We start from the raw sequence: 25,937 nt of genomic DNA, 5'->3' as shown, positions 1-25,937 counted from the left end.
TTTTATGATTCACTGATGTGGTTTCTGTCTCTGGGCATGTTCTTTGGTTGGTAGAGTAATTAACCCTTGAGGTGAAAATGTAACAACTGAAAGTAGTAATACAGTTTTTTTCATATGTGTGAACTCACTGCTGTCCTCCCCTTCTTTGCCCCTCACTCACGTCATCTGTCATACTGGAAATATCAGCATTGGCATATGGCTTGAAATAATTCCAGAGTCAAGAGAAAAAGATTGAACTTTCAGTGCCAGAGATTTATGCATCAAAACTGTCCAGGTCCCAAAACACATTTTATGAGACTTCAAATGGAAGATCCAGTCCCTGGGCCTCAGGCTGAGGACAGGCCAGTCTATGGGTTCACCTCCAGGCAGGCCTCCCTGATATGCAGCGAGCCTCTGAGACTGGGTGCGACCTCTCCAGGCTGTGGCACCACCCAAGGCACCTGTGATTACTGTGGGAATTCCAGCCCAACAGATGGTCAAAGTAAAAAATATAAAAATAAATAAAAAATAAATAAATAAGCCAAGTTGTACATAATCATTGCCTAATTATTCAGCAGTCATTCATGTTCTCAAGTAATGAAAACAGGAAATGACCTCAGAAATGCTGGCAGCTGTGTGGAGAGTATCTGCTGAGAGAGGTGTCAGAGTCGTGGCTGGGTTCCCAGCCTGACATCGTTCGTCCAATAGTCCACGAGGCCCACAGACAAGAAATAGAAGCAGGATAGCTCTCAGCTTTAGGAACCAACCCCAGTGCCTTTAATTTGGTTAGTACCTCCTGGTTCACTCCCATTCTCTCTGTTTTCTTGAAAAGGTTTTGATTGCAGTCACTTTTACTCTCTGGGTCCCTGTTTCTAAATTATTTAGCAAAAGTAGATCAATAATAATTCATCTCAAGTAGGCCATTATTATGCTAACTATATAACTTATTTCATTAAACTGACAAGGTGATGTGGCCAGTTTAACAAAATAAGTTCTATTATAACAAAACGGGAAAAGTGAATATGCAGAAAAGGTGAAATTCACTCTCATGTCTACTTTTCCCAAAGGCTCCCTGTCCTCTGGGAGACCAATGGAAGTTGTAAACTAGTACATGATCTCTAGAGGAAAGTTCTTCACAGGATACAATGTCTCCATTTTGAGTTGATTAATAACTTTTTGTTTCTTTGTTTCTGGACATCAGCAGGCCCTAGAACACAAGGGCTCTGCTATTTGTCAAGCAAGTTCTTCTAGGCTTTGTTTTCAAATACAAACTACATTTTTGAAGGTGCTTTCTTTAGAAATCATGTTCTACTTGGGGAATAAGGTTAAATCAATATGTTTGTCACATATTGCCAAGGACATTTCCTTAAGGGGTACCTCAAGGGGAGATTCTGAGCTATTTCTACACATTTTTTTTTTTTTTTCTGTTATGACCGTAAAGAAGTTGCTGGTTTCAGCACACACATCTAACTATTGGGTTCAAAAGCCACAAATGATCATTTTTCCAGTTCATTCTTTTTGCTTACCTCCATTACTCATTTAGTCTAAGGTACTATTTCTATTTCAGTTATGATTGCAAATCAATTAAGAGGTTCCAGTGGTTGACGAAATCACAGTAACAAATGTTTAAAATATTTTCTGGGTGAATTTTTATTGTTTTGCTGGTCCCACAGATCTAGACCCTCTCAGGGGTATTCGAAAACTTTGATACCAGTCTTATCTTTAGAGAATTATAGTCTAGCTGCAAAGACCAAATATAAGCCCATAGAAGCTAAATAAGAACACTAGATTTAAATGGGAATTTTCAATAAGACATGAGGTGGCACATGGTGATGTATGATTAGTATTTAATTGAATCATGAGGCTAAGTCTAAGCCATCTGTGTGATCTTTCAGAGATGTGTGTCACCCCAATCATTGCTAGAGTTGATTTGATGGGTCATACTGGATGGGCTATGTCTGCTTCCCTCCAGCTCCCTCACTTACCCCGCCTTACCTCATGCACTCCCTCAAAATATCACATCCAGTCACTGAACTCTCCTGCCTAGGACTGAGCAGGGCCAGTCTGTACAAGCAGCAGATGTGTTCTGGTGTGCAAGGGGAAGAAAGCCTGTAAGTCAGAATGGACTGGGAGGATTCTCAGGAAATAAGACTCGGGAAGAACGACCGGAGTCTTCTGCTCCATTAAGGATGGTAACATTTGCTCGGGGAGGGGGGCTGCAAGCTGTCAAAACAGAAAGGGAGAAGGAAGTGGAGGAAACCCACTCTGGAAATAGTTTGATTGGAAAGGGTAGGTTGTCTGAGCAAGGACTTTGGAAGGGGAGGCTTCAACTTCAACTTAATCGAGGTGATTTAGGAGTTGTCTGCCGTGAAGTGAGGACTGACAGTGTAGGAATGAATTAGATCAAATGGGAAGGGAATGGAAAGGGAAAAGGGAAGAGGCCACAGCATGAGAAGAAGAGGAGAGAAGCCAGAAAAGGAGGAAGAGGAGGCATCTATGTATTCAAGGACAAAGCACTGCTTGCTGAAAAGGATATCAACTAGATTGAAAATTGGCAATGGTTTCTCCCAAACACCATAAAAATCGATACTTTTCATTAACAAAGTGCCTTGAAATTTAATTTGATCTTATTTGCAGACAGTATTACTTATAAAGGGATATTTATGCTCCTGAGTTCAGACAGAGAAACTAGCATTAATCAAAGATATTAGCTCATTTTAATTTTTCTTTGCTACATTTATGTTTGAACCAGTAAGACCATTTAGGGATATATCTATCTATATAAAAATCTATATATTGAGAGAATGAGAGAGAGATCTTGCATGGTGTTAAAAAAAAAAAAAAGAGTCTTTTTTGGCAATTAAGTGGATGGTTGGTTCCCTTAATATTCTAAGAGCAAACACAGTCATCATTATGAATCACTATAGTTGATGAGTCTAATTCTTTCTAGTGCCATTAGAACAGATGCTCACATTTCAGTCCTCCATAGACAGATCAATCTTCGTCATCTCCTCACATGCATTCCAGCGGCTACCCTGGAGTTTGAGCGACTGTGGTGTTGCGAGGTAGCAACATTACTTCTTTGCTAAACTAGCAAGGTAGCTTCCTGGGAAACCAGAGAAATACAGTCTAGAAATTCCTGTTCTTTGCAAAACTGACAATGGCCACAGTTACCTGTGTACCTAGAGATTTGGGTGTGAATGGCGTCTTCTTGGCGAATCCCAGCTTTCTGGAGTTTTCTCTGTAGAAGAGGTTGTTGAGATCTGATTATTAGTCCCTTTACATACAGCATTAAAACAAAAATACCAGGAATGTCAAGGAAAAACGTGTTTCCAATGTAGGCCACTGAGAATGGTTATGTTTTGTGATCTAGAAGGAAAACACCACACACACACACACACACACACACACACACACACACATGCATGCACACACACACCCATGCACAGGCACATGCACAACCTTCTGGTTCCTGATAGCACAACATGGTATTTTAGAATAAAAGGTGACAGAAACTGCCTCAGAAAAGAAATTATTTGAGTGTTTGCTTTTCTGGGCAACCACTGTTACTTCTGACCTGGATCCTGGAAGTGTTCAAAGGATTCCAACTGAGGGGCATTTACTACCAGGGTGGAGGCTCAACAGAGGGCCCAGGGCTGCTTGTGTTAGTTTTCTGGGGCTGCCAGGAAAAGTACACAGACTGGGCAGCTTAAACTGAAATGTATTCTTCTAGTTCTAGAGGCCAGAACACCAAGATCAAGGTGTCAGCGAGCTTGGTTTCTTCTGAGGCTGTGAGGGACAATCTGTCCTGGGCCCCTCTCTTATCCTCTAGTGATTTGTTGGACATCTATGGCATTCCTTGGCTTCTGCTGCTTTGCTCTGATGCTTGTCTTCATCTGAACATGGCATACCCCCCGGAGCATGTTTGTGTCCAAATGTCCTCCTTTTGTAAGGACAGAGCCCGTTCTCCTTCAGTATGACTTTGTCTTAACTAATTATATCTGCAATGGCCCTATTCACAAATAAGGTCACATTCTGAGTTACTGAAGGTTGTGAATTTGGAGAGAGACAAAATTCAACCCATAATACTTTGCCCCTCAAGGGTCATGTCTTCTTCCATGTAAAATCCATCAACTCCTCTGAAAATCCCCACGTGTTATTAAAATGGCCACCTCATATCTTCCACAGTGCATAATTTTGTAATTAGCTCTTGTCATTTCTGCTTGGGAAGGTGGAGTCTAGCTTAACTCCTTTGATTCTGGGCTGCTCCCAACCTGTTCCTATCAAGATAATGTGGTTTGAATTATGTTTTGTAACTTTTGAGCTTGAGTCTTACAAGATGTAGAGCTTCTGTTTTCACCTCCTACAATGTCCTTTACTGGTACCCAGCCCCCATGGCACCATGAAGCTCAAACTCCCACAGGGAGAAACCATCATGGAAGAACACCAAAGCCCCAGCCCACAGTCCTGGCTAAAACTGAAGCCAGAGATTAATGTCAATGACCAGTCATTCGAGAGAGGACCTTTTGGAAACTACAGCCATCCCAGCACTCCCTGTGACACCATGTAGAGCAGAGCTCTTTGGTCACACAAAGAATTGTAGCTTAATAAGTTGATATTGTTTAAGCAATTGATTTTTGAACTGCTTTGTCAAACAGCAAGAGAAACATTAAAATGATATAATATTAGCAGTGGAATGCTTCAGATTGTGTTGGCTTTACTAGGTAGAAACCTAGAGTATTGAAAAGTTTGTTGGTGTAGACTGGAAAGGCAGTGAGAAAACTGCCATTCAAGCCTGGGAAAATCGTGACCTGTGCTCAGCTTTGTGGACCTTTTGGCAAACTGGTATTTGCAGAAACATAGGAGATAGAACACAAGAGGTCCAGGCAGAACATTGGAAGTAATGGTAGCCTTCTTTTAACTCTCATGGATAACATGTAAGGAAAGAGGGATTTGAAAAGAAAATGTATGGTTTTTAAGCAGAATTCAAAGGAAATAGTCCAATGACAATCTTGTTAGGCTGGAAAATAAAAGTATTTCTCATTTCTAACTTGTCCAGTGGTCAAATGTTTCTCAAGGTAAAAGGTGACTCAGGCAAAGATGGAAGACTGAGGCTGCCAGGAGCACACGGCCTCCAGGTTAAGGTCAGGTCAACGTGGAACCCATTGTTAAGATCTCACAAAATTTTAACAGGTGCTTGCTTCTTTTTCTGAGCAGGACAAATTTCTTCCAACACACTTAAGGACTTTTGCCCGATAGCTCCCTGACTCACAACCCATGTAGAGAGTGCCTAGTCTCAAAAAAGTATGAACATGATGTTTGGCCAATGGATTATATTAATAATTGTATACACTGGAATCCCACAAAATTGTTTAGGTAGCTGTATCAGTTTGGGCCAAAGTACGAAATGGAAAGAGGTGCCCTATTCCCGTCCTATTCTGAGGGCAATCATAAAGCTACTCTGTTGCAAGCATAGAACATTTCCTACAGAAAAGGAGGGGTCATTCAGAGGGAGAAGCCTATGATTCAAATGGGGAAGCCAAATGCTAAATAGAAATACTCCTCAGGAGAAGATCTAGGTCCTCTTCAATGAACAAGGGAAATTGATGATATGCGTTACTGGATTTCAGAGTCACAGTATACATGCTTCCCATTTCCCTCTTTTCAGTTTGGAGTGTCTATTGTAGTTACTCTGTCCCTGTCTCCTTATGCAATTTTTGTCTTCTCTGTGACTTGCATTTGTAATCATGGGTCTTCTCACCTGTGGAGTCCTGTGGGGGCAGTCTTTTTTTTTTTTTAATTTTTAATTTTTTTTTTATTTTCTTATAAACTTATTGTGTATTTTTAGCCCCAGGGGTACAGGTCTATGAATCACCAGGTTTACACACTTCACAGCGGGGAGTAGTCTTATTAACACCTGTGTTTGACACAGATGACAAGATCACGGTCTTTGCATTAGAGCCTGATGCTGTAATGGGATGAGAGTTATGGGGTCCTGGGAGGAGTAAGTAAATTTTGTATGTCAAAGATCACAAATAATTTGTGGCCAGGCCAAGAGAATGAAGTAGGAAGATGCTGTGTAACTTTCACAACTGGGCCATTATCTGAAGCTTCTGCTGTAGCTCCTCCTGGAGCCCTCTCACCTGAGCTGGCTGAGGGGAAGGTCCCTGCCTTCCAGTGCTCCCACCAAGGTGACACATGTGGGTGAAGCTCTCCGACTGAAATTCTATGATCTCAGCCAGCATCTCGCAGAGCAGAAGAAATACCAGGCTGAGCCCTTCCTGAATCCTGATGCACAGAACTGGGAAGCCCAAAGTTTTGGGAGTAGCTTGTTACTCAGCAGTGTGTAAATCAAATAGACACTTAAACCAGACAGTCTCCAGTGAGCTTTGCTCACACCTTGGTCATGGCCACTCTCAGGTGATTACATTTTCTGAAACTTCTGGCACCCTGAACATGATCAAATGGTAGATTTTAAATAAGTTTAATTAAAATAGAGGGAACATGTTCTAATGTCATTAAACTTGAATTGACATTCATATATTGAGCTATCAAGAACTGATCCCTTTCCTCTATATGTTATCTTGGCCCTACTGAATCCATATCTTAACAAAATCCATTAATCTGATATAACACTTAACTGTGAACATATGTCATGACAATAGACAAATAGCCAACAAGGAACAATCTTAGGATGGTGAGTCCAGAAGGCAGAAACATGGTTCACACCACAGAAGGGATGGCGACCTTCTGACCTTCACTGACACCCCATCTCTCTTTGTTTTGATCCATCATCCTGTTTTTCATTTATAGAACACAGTGTTTACCTTGTGCTGCAGATGGAAGTTTGGGGAAGAGCTATGAGGTACAAGGAGGAAAAAGGAAACATTCTGAGCAAAGACAAATCTCACACCCCAAACTGTGAAATTTTAGGCAGTTTTTCCCTTATTCAAAAACCATAAGCTATGAATGAGGAGCCTCCTGAGACATCAGGATCTTATCTGAGTGTTTTGCTGATCGTAGACTTTCTTTCTCTTTTTGCATTACCTGATTTTCATTGAGGGAGCCGTGAGCTATACCCACGTTATTACCAAAATTGATTTTGAGTCTGCATCCGAAGCATTACCTGCTAGTTCTCTGAGGAAGATGGAATATATGTTTATCAAAATGTCCTGGCTGAGTAAAAGATTAAGTAAAGGCTAGTAATAACAATACTGACATATCGGAGTTTTTAAGCAAGAAAATCGTTCTCTCCCTGTAAAATTTCCTCCTGCAGTTCCCATGTGTAGGGAAGCCCCCTCACAGGGCCCAGCCACCCAGGTGCTGTAAGTCTTAGATGGCTAAGAAGGTTGTCTGAAGAGACTGGTACACCTGTAAGGCACAATGGGCATGCTGTTGGAATTTCTATAGATAATTACCCTTCACAGACTTGTAAAATGTCAGACATAAAATAATAAACAGGACTCTGGATGTGGTTGTTCTTTCTGATCAAACAGAGCCATCTCTGGGGCGGCTCCTTCCTTATTTCTGTGGGTTCTGTCAGAATCACTCCTTTCCATCAGCAGCTCCTCACTTCGTGAAATACTGCACAGACAAGCACTTTTTCCTCTCCACAGTGTTAATTAAATTACATAAAACTGGCAGTGTTTAAATTCTGGCAACTGTATTGTCTCACTTAATTACACCCCTGGACTCTTTTCAAAATTCTTTCATTTGCTACAGGGACATCTATCGGCAAAAGGGGAAGAAATCAGATACAAGCAATCAAGTGCAGTCTGGGGTCTGCCCCACACCCCTGCCCATCCTTGTGGAACAGGTGCTCTCCACTTGTCCCTAGCGCTGAGTGGCTGGGACTAAACATCAAAGGGAAAATGTTACAATGAGAGATGCTCATTGTCAATGAGGGAAATTCCTGTGCTGAGCCTCGCAAATAAAACATATTTCGACAATCTTTCAATTTCTTTTAAAACCCATACAAGAATACCTTAAAGTAGAATGCAGTTTTCCATGACCCAATTTCTGCAATCCACGTTTGCCAGATAAGAGCTTCCATGAAGCCTTGACATAGGAGAAACTTCAAGATGTGTGTGATGGGCATCCTTCTGAAAGGAGTGCTGGAACCAGGGGACTCCTGCCCTCAGGCCAGGATAGGATGTGGCCGGGCACACAGGACACACAGGGAAGAAAAGTCAGCTGCCCTGGGCCAGCTTCCCAGTAAAGAGCTCCTGGCAGAAAAGACAAAGATTACAAAAAGCCCACAGATATCTTTTTATAAGTTCTTTTCCATTTTTTTTAATTGGTATGTCCAAAATTGAATTAGGTTCTTTTCCAGACCTACTTGTCTGTTTGTTTGTTTATTTGTTTATTTTCAAATCCTAATGAACAGCCACCATTCACTCAGAAAACTGGGATCACTTTTTCTTTTTAAGATTTTATTTATTTATTTGACAGAGATCACAAGTAGGCAGAGAGGCAGGCAGAGAGAGAGTGGGAGGCAGGCTCCCCACTGAGCAGAGAGCCCAATGCGGGGCTCGATCCCAGGACCCTGAGATCATGACCTGAGCCGAAGGCAGAGGCTTAACCCACTGAGCCACCCAGGTGCCCCATGGGATCACTTTTGACCTCTCTTCCCATCCCCTACATCTGGTCCCTACTTCAGGCCTCCACGCTTTCTGGTTCTCACCACCACTGCTCTGGTTTGACAAATACACTCGATGGGGCTCTGTATTTTTTCTCAATCAGAGGATCTTTAGCGCTTTCCCCACATCCTGAGCCTGCCAAGATGATCTTTCTAAAATGCGAATTTTGCATGGTTACTCCTCAGTGGCTCCAAATTGCCTACACAATAAAATCCAAACTGCTTAGCATAGAGATTGAGACGCTCCACGATCCAGACCTTGAGTCCCTCATCAGCCTCACTTCTTTCCCTATTAAATTGTTCACTGTTGTTGAACCACCGAAATGGGGTCTACAGACTGAAGTTTTAAAAATGATCCTTATGTTCTACTGAGGAAACAGTGCTAAATGTGTTGGGTAGTTTTGAAGAAACACATTAAAGTGTGAAAACCTTAGGTTTGATTAAGAAACAAACTTTTGTTCATTATTGTGGGAATCTGATTTTTTTTACTGAAATGAACACATTTAGTAATTCAGAAAATATTGCTACTAATCAAGGAGCTAAAAAATGTATCCATCTTTCTTTTACGGGCTCAACAAATATTTAATGCCAACCTTCCCTGAGCTGAGTCTGTGGTGGGAAAAAGACAAAAGAAGATATAAAACACCGTGTGGCAGGTGCTATGTGAAGCTGCTGGGCTTAGCCAACTTGTGTTCGTTAGGTCTGTTTATTTGGCAGGGAGTAGAAAGCCCAAACCAGTCTCATTTGAGCCGAGGTGGGGGGGGACAGGCACAGGAAACTTACCATGGTACATACAGGAATATTTCAGAAACGGGAATATTTCAGAAACAGTTCACAGACAGTTATAGTTTGGTTCGGGCACTCTGATACTGTTCCTGGATCTGATCTAGCTTTTTCTCTCTCCATGTCAGTGATGCTTGTGTTGGCTTTCCCATAACTGGCCTTTCCCATCTGGTGACAAGTACTGACATTAGAAACTCCAGGCTTACGTTGTACTGGTTAATCAATTTTATAAAAACAAACAAACGCAACTTTTCCCCTAATAATCCTATCAAATGGTCCCAGAGGATTGAACATTCTTGGCCTTGCTTGGGTCACACATTTAATCTTAACCCAAACACACGGCCAAGAGAATGCAAAGTACTGCTTGACCCCGTCATCCACCCGACCTCAGTGTCAGAGCATGGAGCAAGCTTCACTTGAACAGTACAGGCTGGAGATTAGAAAAAAGTGGTTCCCCAAGGAATAATTGCCAAAAGGAGGAGGAAGACGTGTTAAATAAGAAGGAAAGAAGATATATTTATTCTAGGGCTTGAGCTGAATCTTGAAAGATGAGTAGAAGTTAGCCTATGGAAGGGTTAATGAAAACCATTCCAGGGGAAAGTGGCAGAGAACTAAAAACAGAACTATCAAAAAAGATGGTACCTTCAGGTAACTTTCAAAATTATTTCAGTATGCTAGGGAATGTGCGGGTGGGTAGATAGCACGTTAAAGAAACGGAGGTGTTGAGTCAAATCGTAAGGAGCTGCCAAGTACTGTGATGTGGAACAATTCTTTTTATTTGACAGAGAGAGAGGGGGGGGGAGCGCAGGGAGAAGAAGCAGAGGGAGAGAGAGAAGCAGGCTCTCCACTGAGCAGGGAGCCCGAAGTGGAGCAAGACTCCAGGACACTGGGATCATGACCTAAGCTGAAGGCAGCTGAGTCTTAACTGACTGAGCCACCCCGGAGCCCCAGATGTTGAGTAATTTTTTGGTAAAGTCTAAGCATGCCAAAAATATGAATATAACATTTCAGTACTATTTGGGGGAGATTTTGTACAGCCGTGTTCTGAAGAATTATGATCACGGATCCACATGCTCTGAGCCCAGGTGTGATCCCACTGACCATGATCACATGGACAAGAGATGTGTTTCTGGTCTGAAAACATGCTGGGACAAAAACCTCTATCCCGAGGGGACACGTAAGCAGGACAGGCACTTGTCACAGCTGTCAGATCAGTACTCCAGAGGGGATCAAACTACTAAGTAGCAGAGGGAGTAGTGAGAAAAGAGGGAAGACTTGAATGATCAAGATGGCCGAAAGTAATGCAGGGAGCAAGAGTAATGTCGTTACTACAGCTGTGCTCTGTCTTCAGCCACCACGCAATTCTCCCAGTGATCTTCGGGTGTTCATGAGAACGGGCGGTGTGCCTTTCCTATTAGCTCAACAGTGCAGATGAAGTTTTTGTTTTTCCTCATTAATCTTTACAACACACTCCTTTCTTTCGGTCACTCGAGAAAGCCCCTGGGTCTTGCTGCCTGAAGGAACTCAAATAATTTAAGTGCCTGGCACATGTCTGTCCACAGTCATGTCTTCACGTTACTGTGAAGACATTAGAAAAATTCTAAAGCACAGTATTGAAGAACACATGTTAAACTTGTGTCTTTCAATAAATTAAACAAAAGAGTGCATCCTAAAATGGGGGCAGGGGCAGCAAAAAATATACTCAATTTCTCCCACCTACAGTGGAAGTTTTCCTACTCTCATATATAAAACCCTTAGTTTTCAGGCTCCTCACTTGGTAACAGTCAAAAATTTTCTAAACAAACCTTGCTCTTGAGATCTGCCCAACACTTGCCTTCTTGGTAGTCAGTTTTGCTGCTGTGATGTTGACAATAGATTTCAGACGTGCCTAAGTAGAAAAACAAATATAGCAGAACAAATACACAAAAATAAATAAATCTAGTCTGAAATGTCTATAAAGGAACGTGGCCAAGTCACAACCTTTGAACAGTGCTCGATTCTTACTTGTGTTATGAGATTCTCTTGTTCAGTATACACTTTAGATCTGAGGCCTGAAACACTCCGCCTCTGACTGTACTATACAAAGGTTAACAATTCTCACATGAGGTCAGTGGATGAAAAAAACCCTTGAAGCTAAGTGGTATATATCCACTTTGGGAGACTCATTTTACTAAGAACCCTGATAGTTGCAAGGTTAAAAAAAAATCTGCTGTCATTAATCACACCAAATAATTGTTTTAAATCAAATACATTTTTCTTTCCTTGTTCTATAGAAGAGGAACCAGAAAGAGCATACAAGAGACACCAAGGGTGAATTTCATAGACAGTTCTACTTTGGGGCATGTTCTGGATTTCTAATTGCGCAGCCTCTCTCGCAGCAGGTTGTTCTGATTAGGTTGAAACATTTTCATTTATCTCTGTTATCTGGAAAAGATAATTAGATATTTCCACTGCAAAATAATTTACATTAATGGGCCATAACTTTCAATATGTAGTTTTAAACTGCACATTTAAATAACAGAATATCTGCCTCCCTTAATTTTACTGTAATTTGTCTCTATGTGGTGGCTTTGTTTTTCTTTTCTTCAAGCACACAGTTGCCTGAAACAACATATGAAGTGTCTTTGGTTTACTGGTTTGAAATTTTGGATTAGATAATGTAGGAACCTTGTTCAGAATCTCACCAAATTCTTGGCATGAAAAATGAAAGTGGCTTTGAACTGAAAAGAAAACCCAAACCCAAACCAAACAACAAATTCTGAAGCCCTGGCTAGAGATAAGGATTAGACATAGGATATACTTGTCTTTGGGGAGGGTGTTGTAAGACATAATGAAGGAGTTTTCATTTCTATTTTCCTTTTAGCCATTTCTGTGCATAATCTAAAATATGTATTACTTGTTAATTAGAAGAAAAGTTTGCCTTACTTCATTATGCTCCTATGCGTGTTCTCCATCCAGTGTTTGGACGACAGTGCTTTCTTTGGTGAATGATTGGTTTCTGCTGACGACTGTCTATTCGCTCCTCGAGCTCCTCATCAGTTATAATTCATGGGTTGAGCTACCTGACTCATGAAATAGAGAGATGAAAGCCCTAATGAATTCAGTTCAGGAGACTAAATGTCTACCTCCATTTTGCCTATAGATGGACCTTGCTGCAGTAGATTTTTACCACCAATTTTACCGTTCCAAAATTGATTGTATTTAGTGACGTTTCCAAACTATAAATGAGACACTGCCAACTAGTGAGGAACCACTTGGTCTGAATAATTCTCTAATTAGATAGAGAGTAGGAGTGTCCCTATACTCAACTGACCTTGGCAATACTGGGCATGATTAAACTATTAATTTTATGCTTTCTTTTTAAAATAATAATGAAAATACCAAGAGATCTTGATTTCTCATGAGTTTAGATGGACAACAAAATCTACATGCAGGCAAAGGCCTTCAGCAATGTGTATAAACGTATTTCAGGTTTTGGAGTTTGAAGTCATGACTTCTAGTTAGTTAGTTTAATAGAAAACATGCCTTTTTTCAATTACTTAACTTCTAGAGGCCAGTGAACTTGTTGATTAATGTGTGGTGTTATTGGTGACATTAAATAAATGCTATGTATCATTTTATATACATACATGTAAATAAATGCATAAATACTATAGAGATGCTTATATATTAACACTAAGAATGCACAAAAAATAATAGTGATAATAGATAATCCCCACAAAAGATCTTTAGGGGATGTTCCAAATAAGATGCTAATCACACAAATCTGCAACTTTTCCCAGAGACACATCCTTTGTAGCTTCGTTCCTGATTATGATATTTTTTCTGAGTAATATAAACATTCCCTGAGCAAACTTGTTTATACTCCTAATTAGTCACATCTGGAATAAAGTGTTTGCAAAGACAAGAGTCAACACACAGTTCTCCAAATTATCCATTATTTTATTAATTAGTGGGTCTAAAAAACGCAGTTTGATTCTATAGCAAGTTACATTCATATCAGTAATGCATTAACGTGTACCATTTAAAACCAGAGGCACTTTCATATTCTGAACAGCATCCAAATAAACAATCAATATCTGATGGTGCTTTCTGTTTCATTTATTTTTATCACTCAAAAAATACCTGCCGATTCCCAATCCACTGACCTCTTTGTTGAGTTGTTTCTTTGACAATGTGAATAGAAAACAACCTCAGGGGTGGTTTTGTTCCCTGAATATCTGTAGCTTCCACATTCTAGAATGAGCTAGAAAAATTCATTGAATATTATTTGTCAAATAACTGACTTAGGGCTCTCTTTCCTGCAGGTGGTGCCTCAGCAGCTAACACTGAGGCATTATTATCAAGTAAGGAGACCACCAAAAGATCTAGTCTGCTGATAGTAGGTTCTGACAGCATTATCGTCACACACATGTTTCTTCACCACATACAGAAACCATAGTCATGTGTCTGTAAATCAAATGTCCTCAGTTAGTCAAGTCCCATAGAATCATTCTTCAATTAAGAGCCAATGCTGGCACTCCAAATATAGGAAGTGAATTGCATTGTTAGTTATAAAAGCCAACATCATAAAACTGTAGTCAACAGTGGTACACATTCCTAGCTCTGTGTGGGTTCTAATATACGAACGTAAGAAGTCCATGCTCTCTAATATGACCTTGAACTAGTAAGGACATTTAAGTACGTTTACTGTGTGTAGCATACCACATGCTGTTCTGGGCACCGGGGTACCCAGGGCCCTGGTGTCCTAGAAGCTGTGTCCTGTATGGTGACACAGGCCATCAAAAGGAAAAAGTGACAGGACCAGATGATGAACAAGTATTATGAAGAAAATGACATGAATGGTAGAGATCAGGCAGGTTGGGGTTAATTTGGTGGGGGAATGCCAGGTGAGGATTTCAGGAAGAGGGAAGCCCAGGACAGTACCTGGAATTCCATGGGGGAGACATGCACGCGCTGGGTGATTCTCCAGAGATGGACACTCACACTGACCACTTCCTCTAAGTGAGGAAGGGATCTTGGAAGGAAAGGAGGTCCAGAAAATAAGACCCAATCCAGGATCAGAACTTAAGATTTTGTGGAACACAGAACACAGATCTGCACATTAACTTGTGTTTTTCACAAATTCTCACATATGTTTAAATTGTTTAGATTTTCTGCTGTTCAGTTATTTTATGTCCCAGGATAGTAGTTCTTTCTGTATCATTGAAGAATATAGCAAAAATGGATATTTCTCAATAATTTTGCCTTAATGGGAAATTGTAACACACTGAATCACTCTAAATAAAAGGAAAAAAATTAAAGGTATATTAACTCTAGTAAATATCAGTATGGCCGATTATAAAATTAATAACCTCTTGATTAATTGATATATAATTAACTTGGAATGAATTATTCTTTTTTTAAAAGATTTTATTTATTTACTTAACACACAGAGAGAAAGAACACAAGTAGGCAGAGAGGCAGGCAGAGAGAGAGGGGGGAAGCAGACTCCTCACTGAGCAGAGAGCCCAATGAGGGACTTGATCCCAGGACCCTGAGACCATGACCTGAGCCAAAGGCAGAGGATTAACCCACTGAGTCACCCAGGTGCCCCTGAATTATTCTTATTTTTAAGTGTTATTTATTGGTCACTGTTTGCGGAACAGCCACCAAATAAGTAAATCTCTATTTGTACAATTACGGTATCAAGAATAGAATGGTTGCTAGGGGGTGTGGAGACATAACAGTGAGATGTATAGAACAAAGTCTAAAAAGCTGAATTCACAAAAGCATGAAACGATGTTCAGCCTCACTAGTAATTGGGAAGGTGAAAACCAAACCCCTGTGGTGAAATGTTCTGCACTCATATTTGAAAAAATTCAAAACTCTGAGAGAAATGATTGTTGTTGAGGATTGCAATGGGAACCTTGACTCCTTGCATGTGGGATTATAAATCTGTGTTAAGTATTTTGAAGAACAATATGGCATATTTAGTAAAGTGTAAGAAGTGCATATCCTCTAATTGAGTCACTCCACTCATAGGTATATGAGAATGATCCTAGGGAGACACAAGCAAGAATGTTCACAGCTGCAACAATTTGGTAACAACAAAAAATATTCATCCACAGGGGTGTGCATAAAAAAAATGTACTGTATTTATGCCTTGGAACATGATACAACAGTGAAACTAAGGAAACTAGTATCAGGTATATCAACAGTGGATGACTCAAAACACAACATTGAATGAATGAAATGCTTGCAAAATATATATGGTGCCATGCAAGTTATAGAAAGGTTTAAGATATAGAAAACAGTAATGTATATTGCTCTGGGATAACATAAGTGGCACAATGCTTGAAAATTATAACCATCCTGCTCTGTCACAGGAAAGAATAAAATTACGATTTCTCTTTTTTCTCTTTTTCACTCACCAATTTATCAGTGACTATCAAATGCTCCTCATTGCCTGTTCATATTCAACAGAGTAGGGCCAGAGTTGTTCATTTATCTCCATTAATAGCCGAACAAAAAAAATACCGTTTATTGACTTTAATTTCAAAGTTTCTTTCGCATGAGGAAAGGCACATAGCAAAATTCTTTAAGATAATAAGTTTGACAGAGATTCATAAGGCCTCCATTACATTAAAATAAAGTCCAGAAATGAAGATACTATCTATGTCTTTATTTCTTCAGGTTTAATTTATTATTATTCTTATCCTTAAAGCTTTTAAATGTCTCTGTAGAAAAAACAAACAAACAAACAAAACTCACTAAAGGATTTTACCAGAAAATGTATTATAAATTACTATTAGTTTTGTCAAAAACTTCAAACATGACTTTTTTTCCAAAAATCAGAGCAAATGGTGAAATGAAAGCAAACATTGCTAGTAATTTATTTACTGCTTTATAATGAACGTCTGCTTCTTGCTGAAAACAATAAAGGTATTCAAGCATTGACTATTTAATTTCTTCTAGCCATTAAAACCAACAACTTTGGTCATTCGTTTTGACATTTTTCAAAAGTTCATTTTTTTTTTACTGTGTAGGTCCATTTTATTATAGTTTATTGTGGCCTCAATTAATTGCTTTCTCTGTAATTTTAGTGCACTGAACCTTAAAAAACATTTAAAAAATTGTTTTGCTGTACTTTATTCAAGACTGATACTACTAAATTTCATTCAGTAATTCCATAATTTTCAATTATTTCATGTATTTACTAAAGTTTGCTCTTAAAAAACAAAAATATCACTCCTCACGGTTGCCATTGTTTCACTATTTTACATTTTACTACAGTGAAATCTAAAAGTGGTCATAGAATAACAGAACTGGGGTGATTTGAATTTCCCACAAGAACTGTGCTATAATTTTCTATATTATATCCGTTGTTTAAGTGCAGGGACATGTAGTTATGACCATAGAATATGGAGATAAAAACTCTTCCCAAAGTGAGCTTATATAATCCCCAAACTTTGCAAACTCATCTTCCAAATGGACACACGTAGCGGAGCCCTCTGGAATAACTACCATATAGTATGCAACTTGCATTAAGGACAAGTGACTTTAAAAATGCTCCTTTAAGGTTTATATGCAGATTACTAAAACTTAGATTTATTAAAGTTTAGAATTGCATACTTGTGATGATAATAAAAAACAACCCAGGGGATGTGGGAAATTGGTGAAGGTGGTCAAAGGTACAAACTTGCAGTTATAAGACAATAAGGTGTGGAGATCTAAGGTACAGCATGGTAACTATAGTTAAAAGACTGTGTTGTGTCCTTGGGAGATGATGATAGAGTAATTCTTAAAAGCTCTCCCCCCCCACACACAAAAGATGACTATGTGAAGTGACAGAGGTGTTAACTGGCCTCATTGTGGTAATCAAAATCTTTTTGAGCATGAACATGGGAGCAAAACATCCCAAAACACCTACTCTCTCTACCACACTCTACACTTGGGGTTTTATAAAATTACCTTCAATTTTTAATAAACTTTTCATCTTAAGTAATTAATCGGAAGATTATAGGAACTACTGCCATATTTTCCACAATATTTTGAAAACCCAATTGAATTATTAAAGGGCAGGAATGAAGAGAGAAAGAACTTAACTTCTAAGCCATTATAGTTGTGAGGAATTGATAAGGCACAGGTTTTTGAGCCAAAAGTCACTCTGGAGAAGGCTTAGAATGCAGAGTCCATGACCCCACCAAAGAGATTCTGATTGACACCTGAGTGCAACAAAAACCAAACTCTTTAACTGAGAATATCACCCCCAACTCAACTGGTGATACCGATTTGATGCAGGTGATTCCAGGACCCAACCTGGGGAACTTTCTCAGAGGAATTAATATTTTGTATTGAATGTGACAGCCTGAGGATCTTTGGACATTCCCTACTTGATCAAACTGAGCTTAGATTTAAGACGCAAAAACAGTGTTCAAAATCATTTAGGTGAGTAAATAAATATTAGAATAAAACGATGTATGAGAAAATGCTTTATTTGATAGAGTTTATAAGCCTTAGCCTAACTAAGCAAAGAGAGAGAAAAGATACATATTTACTAATATCAGAAATTAGAGACATCACCTCAAATTCTGTGGGCATTAAAGGGATAATCAAGGATACTATGAACAACTCTATGCCCACAAATCTAATAACCTAAGAAAATGGACCATTGCTTGAAAAACACCATCTACCAAAACTCACACAAAAAGAAGTAGATGACATAAATAAGCCTATATTTATTAAAGAAAGCAAATCAGAAACTAATAACTTCCCCAGACAGAAAACAACAGGCTAAATGAACTCACTGGTGAATTCTACAAATATGTAAGAAAAAAAATTACAGCAATTTCCTATAAGCTCTTTCAGTAGACAGAAGCATAGGAAATACCTCTAAACTAATTCTGTGGAGCAAGTATCACCCTAATACCCAAACCAGACAAAGACATTACAAGAAAAGAAAATTACAAACCATTTATTTTTCATGAACATGGATACAAAATCCTCACCTAAATTTAGGCAAATTAAATAAGTAAGTAAGTAAATAAATAAATGTAATTATACCCCAGAACCAAGTGAGATTTATCCAGGATATGCAAAGTTTGTTCTCCAACCAAGTATCAAATGATGTAATCCATCACATCAGTAGAGTAAAAAATACAAATCACATATCATCATATCAATAGATGCAGAAGAAAACATTTGACAAAACCCAACACCCATTCATGATAAGAACTCACAGTCAACTAGGAATAGAAGAGAACTTCATTAACTTAATAAACTTCATTTAAAAAAAGTTACAGCTAACATCATACTTAATGGTGAGGAATTCAAAGCTTTTCCACTAAAATCAAGTTCAAGATAAGGATGCCCCCTCTCACCACACCTTTTCTACTTTGTACTAGATGTTCTTGTTTATGCAGTTAGATAAGGAAACAATAAAAGATATATAGACTGATAAAAGATATAAATCTCTCTCTCATCTTTCTCTCTTTTTCTTTTCTTTTCTTTTTTTTTTTTTCTTTTTTTTTTTTGCAGATGACATGATCATCTATGTAAAAACTTTTTAGGAATCCACAAAAAAACAAAAAAAACAAACACAAAAACAAAAACCCTCCTGCAACTAAGTAAGAGATTATAGAAAGGCTGTAGGGTACAAAATTAATATACAAAAATGAATTGCTTTCCTACATACCAGCAATGAACAAGTGGAATTAGGTATTAGAAACACTGTATCATTTACATCAGCACCTCAAAAGTGAAATACTTAAGTATGAGCAAACAAAATATGTATGAGATCTGTATTAGGAAAACTATAAAATTTGGATGAACTAAAATAAAAGGACATTTGCAGGTAGGAAGACCATATTGCCAAGATGTCAGTAATTTGCAATTTGATTATAGAATCAGTACAATCCTGATAAAAATCCCAGTAAGTTACTTTATGGATATCAACAAACTGATTCTAAAGTTGATATGGGCAAACAAAAGATCCTAAATAGCCAACACAATATTGAAGGAGAAAACAATGTCAGAAGACAGACATTACCTGACTTCAAGACGTACCATAGAGCTACAGTAGTAAAGACCACGTGGTATAGGCGAAATAGTAGACAAATAAACTAGTGACCGGATGGAGGTAGCCCAGGAACAGATCCTCATAAATAGAGTCAACTTTTGATGAACGAGTAAAGGCACTATCATCTTTGACCAAGTAGTCTTCTTCACATGCAAAGGAGAAGAAGGAGGAGGAAGAGGAAGAGGAGGTAGATGAGGAGGGAGAGGAGGGGGAGGAGGGGAAGGAGAGGAAGAGGAGGAGGAGGAAGAGTAATTTAGACACAGACCTCACATCCTTCACAAAAATTTACTCCAAATGAATCACAGATCCAAATGTAAAACCCAAACTAAACTCCTAAACCATAGTAGAAAACCTGGATGACCTTGGGTGTGGTGGGGCCTTTTAGACCTAACAATAAAGACATGCTCCATGAAAGAAATCACTGATAAGCTGAACTTCATTCCAATTGAAAACTTTTGCTCTGTGATAGATAATCTCAAGACAATGAGAAGACAAACCACAGAGTGGGAGGAAATATTTGCAAAAGAGACATCTGATAAAGAACTTTTATCCAAAATATACAAGGAATTATTAAAAAGTCAGAAATAAGGAAACAACTTGATTTTGAAAATGGGCCAATAGGGCACATGGGTGGCTTGGTTAAGTGACCTACTCTTGGTTTCAGCTCAGGTCGTAATCTCATGGGTCGTGAGATCAAGTCCTGAATCAGCCTCTGTATTCAGTGGGCATCTACTTGGACATTGTCTCCCTCTGCCCCTTTCTTCACCCTCAAATAAATAAATCTTAAAAAAAGGGGGTGGCTGTGACCTTAACAGATTCCTTACCAAAGAAAACATAAAGTTGGCAAATAAACATATGCAAAAGGGTCTCCACAGCATGAGTCATCAGAGAAATGCAGATGAAAACGACCATGAAATACTACTACTCACCTATTCCAATGGCCAAGATCTGGAACACTGACAACACAAATGGCGGTGAGGAAATGAAATAATAGAAACTCCCATTTATTTCCAGTGGGAATACAAAGTGGTACAGCCACTTTGGAAGCCAGTTTGGTGGTTTCTTACAAAACTAAAAATATCTTTATCGTAAGATTCAGCAATCATGTCCCTTGGTATTTACCCAAAGAAACTGAAAACTTTTGTCCACACAAAAAAACAGAACATGGATGCTTATAGCAGCTTTACTCATAATTTCCAAATCTTGAAAGCAAGCAAGATGTCTTTCAGTGAGTGAATGAATAAATAAACTATGGTATATTCAGACATGAGAATATGATTTAGTGCAAAACAGAAATGATCCATCAAGTCATAAAAACACATCAAGGAAACTTCAATGCGTATTACTAAGTGAAAGAAACCAACCTGAAAAGGCTACCTGCTACCTGTTTCCAAGTCTGTGACATTGTGGAAATAACAAAATGATGGAGACAACAACAAGACCTGTGGTCATCACAGGATGAAAGCAGGCATGGATGAATAAGCAAAGCATAGAGGAGTTCTACGGCAGCGAGAATACTCTGTCTGATGCTGTACATAGTGACGGATATGTGTCATTACACTATTGTGCAAGACCATAGAATGTACAACAGCAGGAGTGAAGCCTCAGGTGAATTTCGATTAGGGGAGAGTATGATGTGTCAATGCAGGTTCATTCTTGGTAAAATAAAATGTACTATTCTGGTGAGTGATGCTGATACCGGGGGAGGCTCTCCATGTGTGGGCATGGGAGGAATGTGAGAAATCTCTTCCTCTCAATTTTGTTGTAAACCTAAAACTTCTCTAAAAAAATTAAGTTCTTTTAAAAAGAAAAAATGTTTCATATCCCATTCAGCATCATGCAAACATAAGACTACTGTTTTCACGTTGAGGGTGGTGTTTGACAAAATATTTTCTAGGTCTGGGACTAAAGACTAAGGATGGTGGTTGGGGGCAGGAGACTTGATTTCCTAGTGTAATTCTTAAAGGAATGATTTCAATAAATGTGTTTATACCGACTTGATAATGGTGTGAAACAAATGTGAGCCTGATCCTGGTTTCTGAGACAGAGCTGAATGTTTTCTCAAGGTCCCCAAACAAGTTTTTTAAATCTGCAAAAATGGCCTCAGAAAGTGGGAAGGAGAAATTAGATTTAGTTTTGCTTGTAAATAAGAAATATCCTGAATCCAAACACATATGCTCTATGCTAAACTCTCCTCAGATTAGCATAATCAGAAAGTTGAATTTGTTAATTCCAGATCAAGGAAGGAGTTGTAGCCCATCTGTTTCTTTGCAAAATTTGAAGACCTATTACAGTCTCAGTGAGAACAGAACTCAGTGTTTATTGCCATTTTAATAATTTTGTCCTTTATGGAGCACCACTCACCCAAAAGTCTTCTCACTTCACTGCAGGCAGTGAGGGTCTCCATAACCCACTTTGTGGGGAGAGGGAGACATGTGGCAGCTGCTTCCCATGCAATATTAAAGAACAATTTGAAATCCAAAGTGGAAAAGAATATTGCATCCACCAAACAGCATAGAGGAAATAAAGAACACAGTTGCCTCAAAAGATATAGGACTGAAATTAATCCCTTACTGTGTCAAGAATAGCTGGGGGACCATTACTGTGTCTTAAATCTTAGCAGCTCCTTTTCCAGCATCTGTCTCGGGCTGCCATGCTGGATGGCCACTCAGCAGTGACCCTGAAGGACGAGCACCTGCCCCTGATTACCAGCAGCACTGGAAGACCTCCCTTCAAGGTCTCCTCTCCCAGAAGTGAACAAGCTTAATCTGTGCTTACTGCAGGAGCCAGCAGGTCGGAGGTGGACAAAAATAATTGGCAAGTCAAAGGACAGGGCAGCCTGTGGAGAAGGCCACAGCTCCCAGCCTGAGTTTCCATCCCGCTGTTACTTTAACGAGCCTCCTCTGCTCGACTTTAAGTTCTGATTAAATACTGTTCTTGATGAATGAGCCAGGACAGTCTGGCACTGGGGACATCATTTATTTCAGATGGGAGTCAGAAGGGCATGTTTAAGGATATTACACAGGTCATGCAACAACAAGACCCATGGAAGAATACAAATGTCAGAAAGCCATTTGCCTTTCCACTAGAAAATTCACACTCTTCTTCCATTAAATGTGATTTTTTTTTAAAGCCTTCTTTCCCAATAGGTTTCGGAGCTTACCTCTTGCCATACACACATGGTAGAGCGCTGAGTTACTGGCATCTGAAATCTTCTGGTCCTCGCTTTATTCACTTAGAATTGATAGGAAATCAACTGTTTTATAGGGACATACTTTCCAAGTAACCATCAAAGCTTATTCCGTGGGGTGGTAATATTTAAAATGTTATACTTTTTTACTTTTAAATAGCCTATAAAGTATGGCTTAATAATTCCTTCATAGTTCAGGGTCCTAACTTTGAGTATCAGTTCTTTTGCTACTATATAGCAGTACAATGTGGCCTGACTTGAAGTGGCCTTTGGAAAACTGTTGATTTTCATAGTTTTCCAGGATCTCTCCACAACATCTTCTTGCTCAAAGAAATACCCACTTGCTTCTGTTTCTCCCTCTTTTAATTTTTAAGGGTGACACATGACCAGTTATTTTCAGAATGTTTATAAAATAAGAGAAAATAGGGTTCCTGTGTGAGCAGGGATGAACTAATGCATCATAAAATCCAAGACTCCAAGTGGTCTATATCAAAGATCAGACAGCTATCTTACCTCTTAACCAGATTTTTTTTTTTTTTTGATTCAAAGAGTTGAGGCTTCTGGCTAAATGGTCTACAAAGAAGAAAAATGGAGCTGCATAATATTGAAGTTTTTTTGGCTGTTGGTATTGTCCCTTCTGAAAGAGAAGCAAATAACATATATACTATTTGGTTCTCATATACATAAAATATATATGTATGTGTGTACGTGTGTGTATCTATATATGTATATAGTATACGTATTATTTGTAACAATGTAACAATATATTTGTATTCATGTGTATGTACATGTATATTTATAAAAATGTGTGTATTATAATAATATATATACATACTTTGTATTAATTTTAGTAGCGCATGGGTCTTATTTGACATATATATTGAAAATAAATACTAAAATAAGATTTTCAACTTAAAATGAAATATTTCTGTGAAATATTTTTCACATGGGAAATGATGGATATGCACCTCCATCCATGGTAGCATGGTCTGCAATGGCAAATAGCTAGAAACTACTTAAATATCCAAAATGAAGGGCAGTCTGCAGCAACCACAGTTTATTCTTGTAAGGGGATAGAAAACAGATGTCAAAACGAAAACAGAAACAAAAGCAAGGAGATTCATTTATGTATCAATATGGTACAATTTCTATATTGGAGAAGGTAGACTAACCCATTGTAGAAACCAGACCACAGTATATCAACATGACCAAGGCATTTCTCACTCTCCTGGTTGGCAGGCAGTTCTCTATAAAAAATAACAGAGATTATTACATTTTTTCCTTTTCCCACCTGGCCCCACTGCCCTCTAAAACCTCATATTGTCTGCCTCCCACTGATGAAATGGAACAGAACATGGTAGATGTGTATCTGCTTCTTAAAACTCCTGATCCAAAGGGAGTAGGACTTCTCACACTATCTCAAAGAGCTAGTCCTGTGGCCATGTCTAGATCCCATGAAGTCTATACAATGTGGTTCCTGGTTGAGCAGCTGCTTTCAACTGCACCTGCTATTCTGGAAGGGGAGAATATACCTTGATGGACCTTTTACCTGTCTGTGACCATTTCATTTACATATCATTATGTGAAAAAAACAAGGTGCACAGGATTGTGTCAGTATTCATCTGAAGAGAAGGGGGAATATATATTTGTATTTTCTTGTCACACGCATTTAAAAAAAAAAAAAACAACCGGTAACCATGGTTACCTATGGAAGGGGTTCTGGGAATTAGCACACACTAGATAAGATAGAAGGAAAATTTCACTATATACCTTTATATACTTCTGATATTCTAACAATGTGAATGGAATTACCTATTCAGAAAAAAATAAGTTGAAGAAGAGGAAAATAATAGAATGCCACTAATCTAGGCAGAAGGTAAGAAACATGACTTCTAGACGTGTTGTAGACCCATCTGGCTCTGGGCCCTCTCATCCCACAGCTAGTGTAGGAGTGGATAAGGCCATCTGGGAGCCCCATCAGGAGCTGAAGTCTTGAAGACTGTGAGCAAAGTGTAGGCGAAAATGTGCCAGAACTGATGTCATTATAGGAAACCTGCTTTTCTTTGCTCAAAGAAGAGGCAGAAGTTTATAGAGTGAATATCTCACTTCATACAATCTGTGAAATATACATAAGCAAAGCAGGTGTATTTTCATAGTTTTGTTTTTTTTAATAAGTATGTTTCTTATTGACCCCAATGAATTGGAGGCATCTTTACCACAGAAAATAGAACACTGATGTCACTTCACATGCAAATGTTCCCAATAGCATCTGATTATGGATTTAGAAAGAGTAGGGTATCTATAGGCAGGACTTAGAGAATAGTAGGGTGTGGATAGGTAGCTGAAGGGGGAGTAGTTTGTAGTAGTACTGTAGTAGTAGCTGGCTGCTTACTGCCTAAAAGGGAAGATGTCCAAAAGATGTTTCATCTTCATCTTCAAAATTTGTGCCTGTAGGATTCCCATAAGGATCAGGAATCCACTATAAGGAAGGTTATAAATATGGAGTCTCCCTGAGACACAAACATGAACACCACAGGACATCAGTCCACTACCTCTATGGTTTGGTTAGTTATGTGATCCCACCTGCTAATTGAGTGACTTTTCCCAAAAGAAAGATATAAGGAAGATCTAGAGAAGTGGCAGTGTCTCAGAAGATACACTCTGGGCAGTTTGGGGAGATGGGCTTTCAAGCAGGACAGAATTACACTGTTAAGCTAAGAATTGATTCTGCTTTTGAGTCTCAAAGTATAGTGTCTCAGCCACTCAGTAATGTTCAATTATTCAAGCCAACAAAGAACTCTTTACCATAGTATATTATAAATAATATGCTCTTTCCATAACAACCCAGTGCTCTTCATTAGATAGATTATAATACTTTGATGAGTCAGTGGGAGAAAAGTTGTGAAATCATTCTTTTGGAAAGTTCCTCACTTTGCATTCCTGGTGTGCAAGCATCCACTAAGATTACATCCACACAGGTCACAAAATTTGCATCCTCAAGAAATTCCATAACTCATGGAGGAGACAAATATATAAATTAATGGAATCTGTTGTAATAAATATTATAAATATATAAATATTACAATTAAAAATACAGACTTTTGGGTCCCAGATTTTTGGTTTCAGTACCCATAAAATTTAAAATGTAATATAATAACAAAGCTGTCATTATTTACCTTGTTAAAAAAGTCCTTAAAAAACTACCACTTAGGGCGCCTGGGTGGCTCAGTGGGTTAAGCCGCTGCCTTCGGCTCAGGTCATGATCTCAGGGTCCTGGGATCGAGTCC

Source organism: Enhydra lutris, unplaced genomic scaffold, assembly GCF_002288905.1.
Source record: "Enhydra lutris kenyoni isolate GAN:26980312 unplaced genomic scaffold, ASM228890v2 scaffoldscaffold62, whole genome shotgun sequence".
In the NCBI taxonomy this organism is placed as follows: Eukaryota; Metazoa; Chordata; class Mammalia; order Carnivora; family Mustelidae; genus Enhydra; species Enhydra lutris.
Note: the sequence above shows the minus strand (reverse complement) of the source record.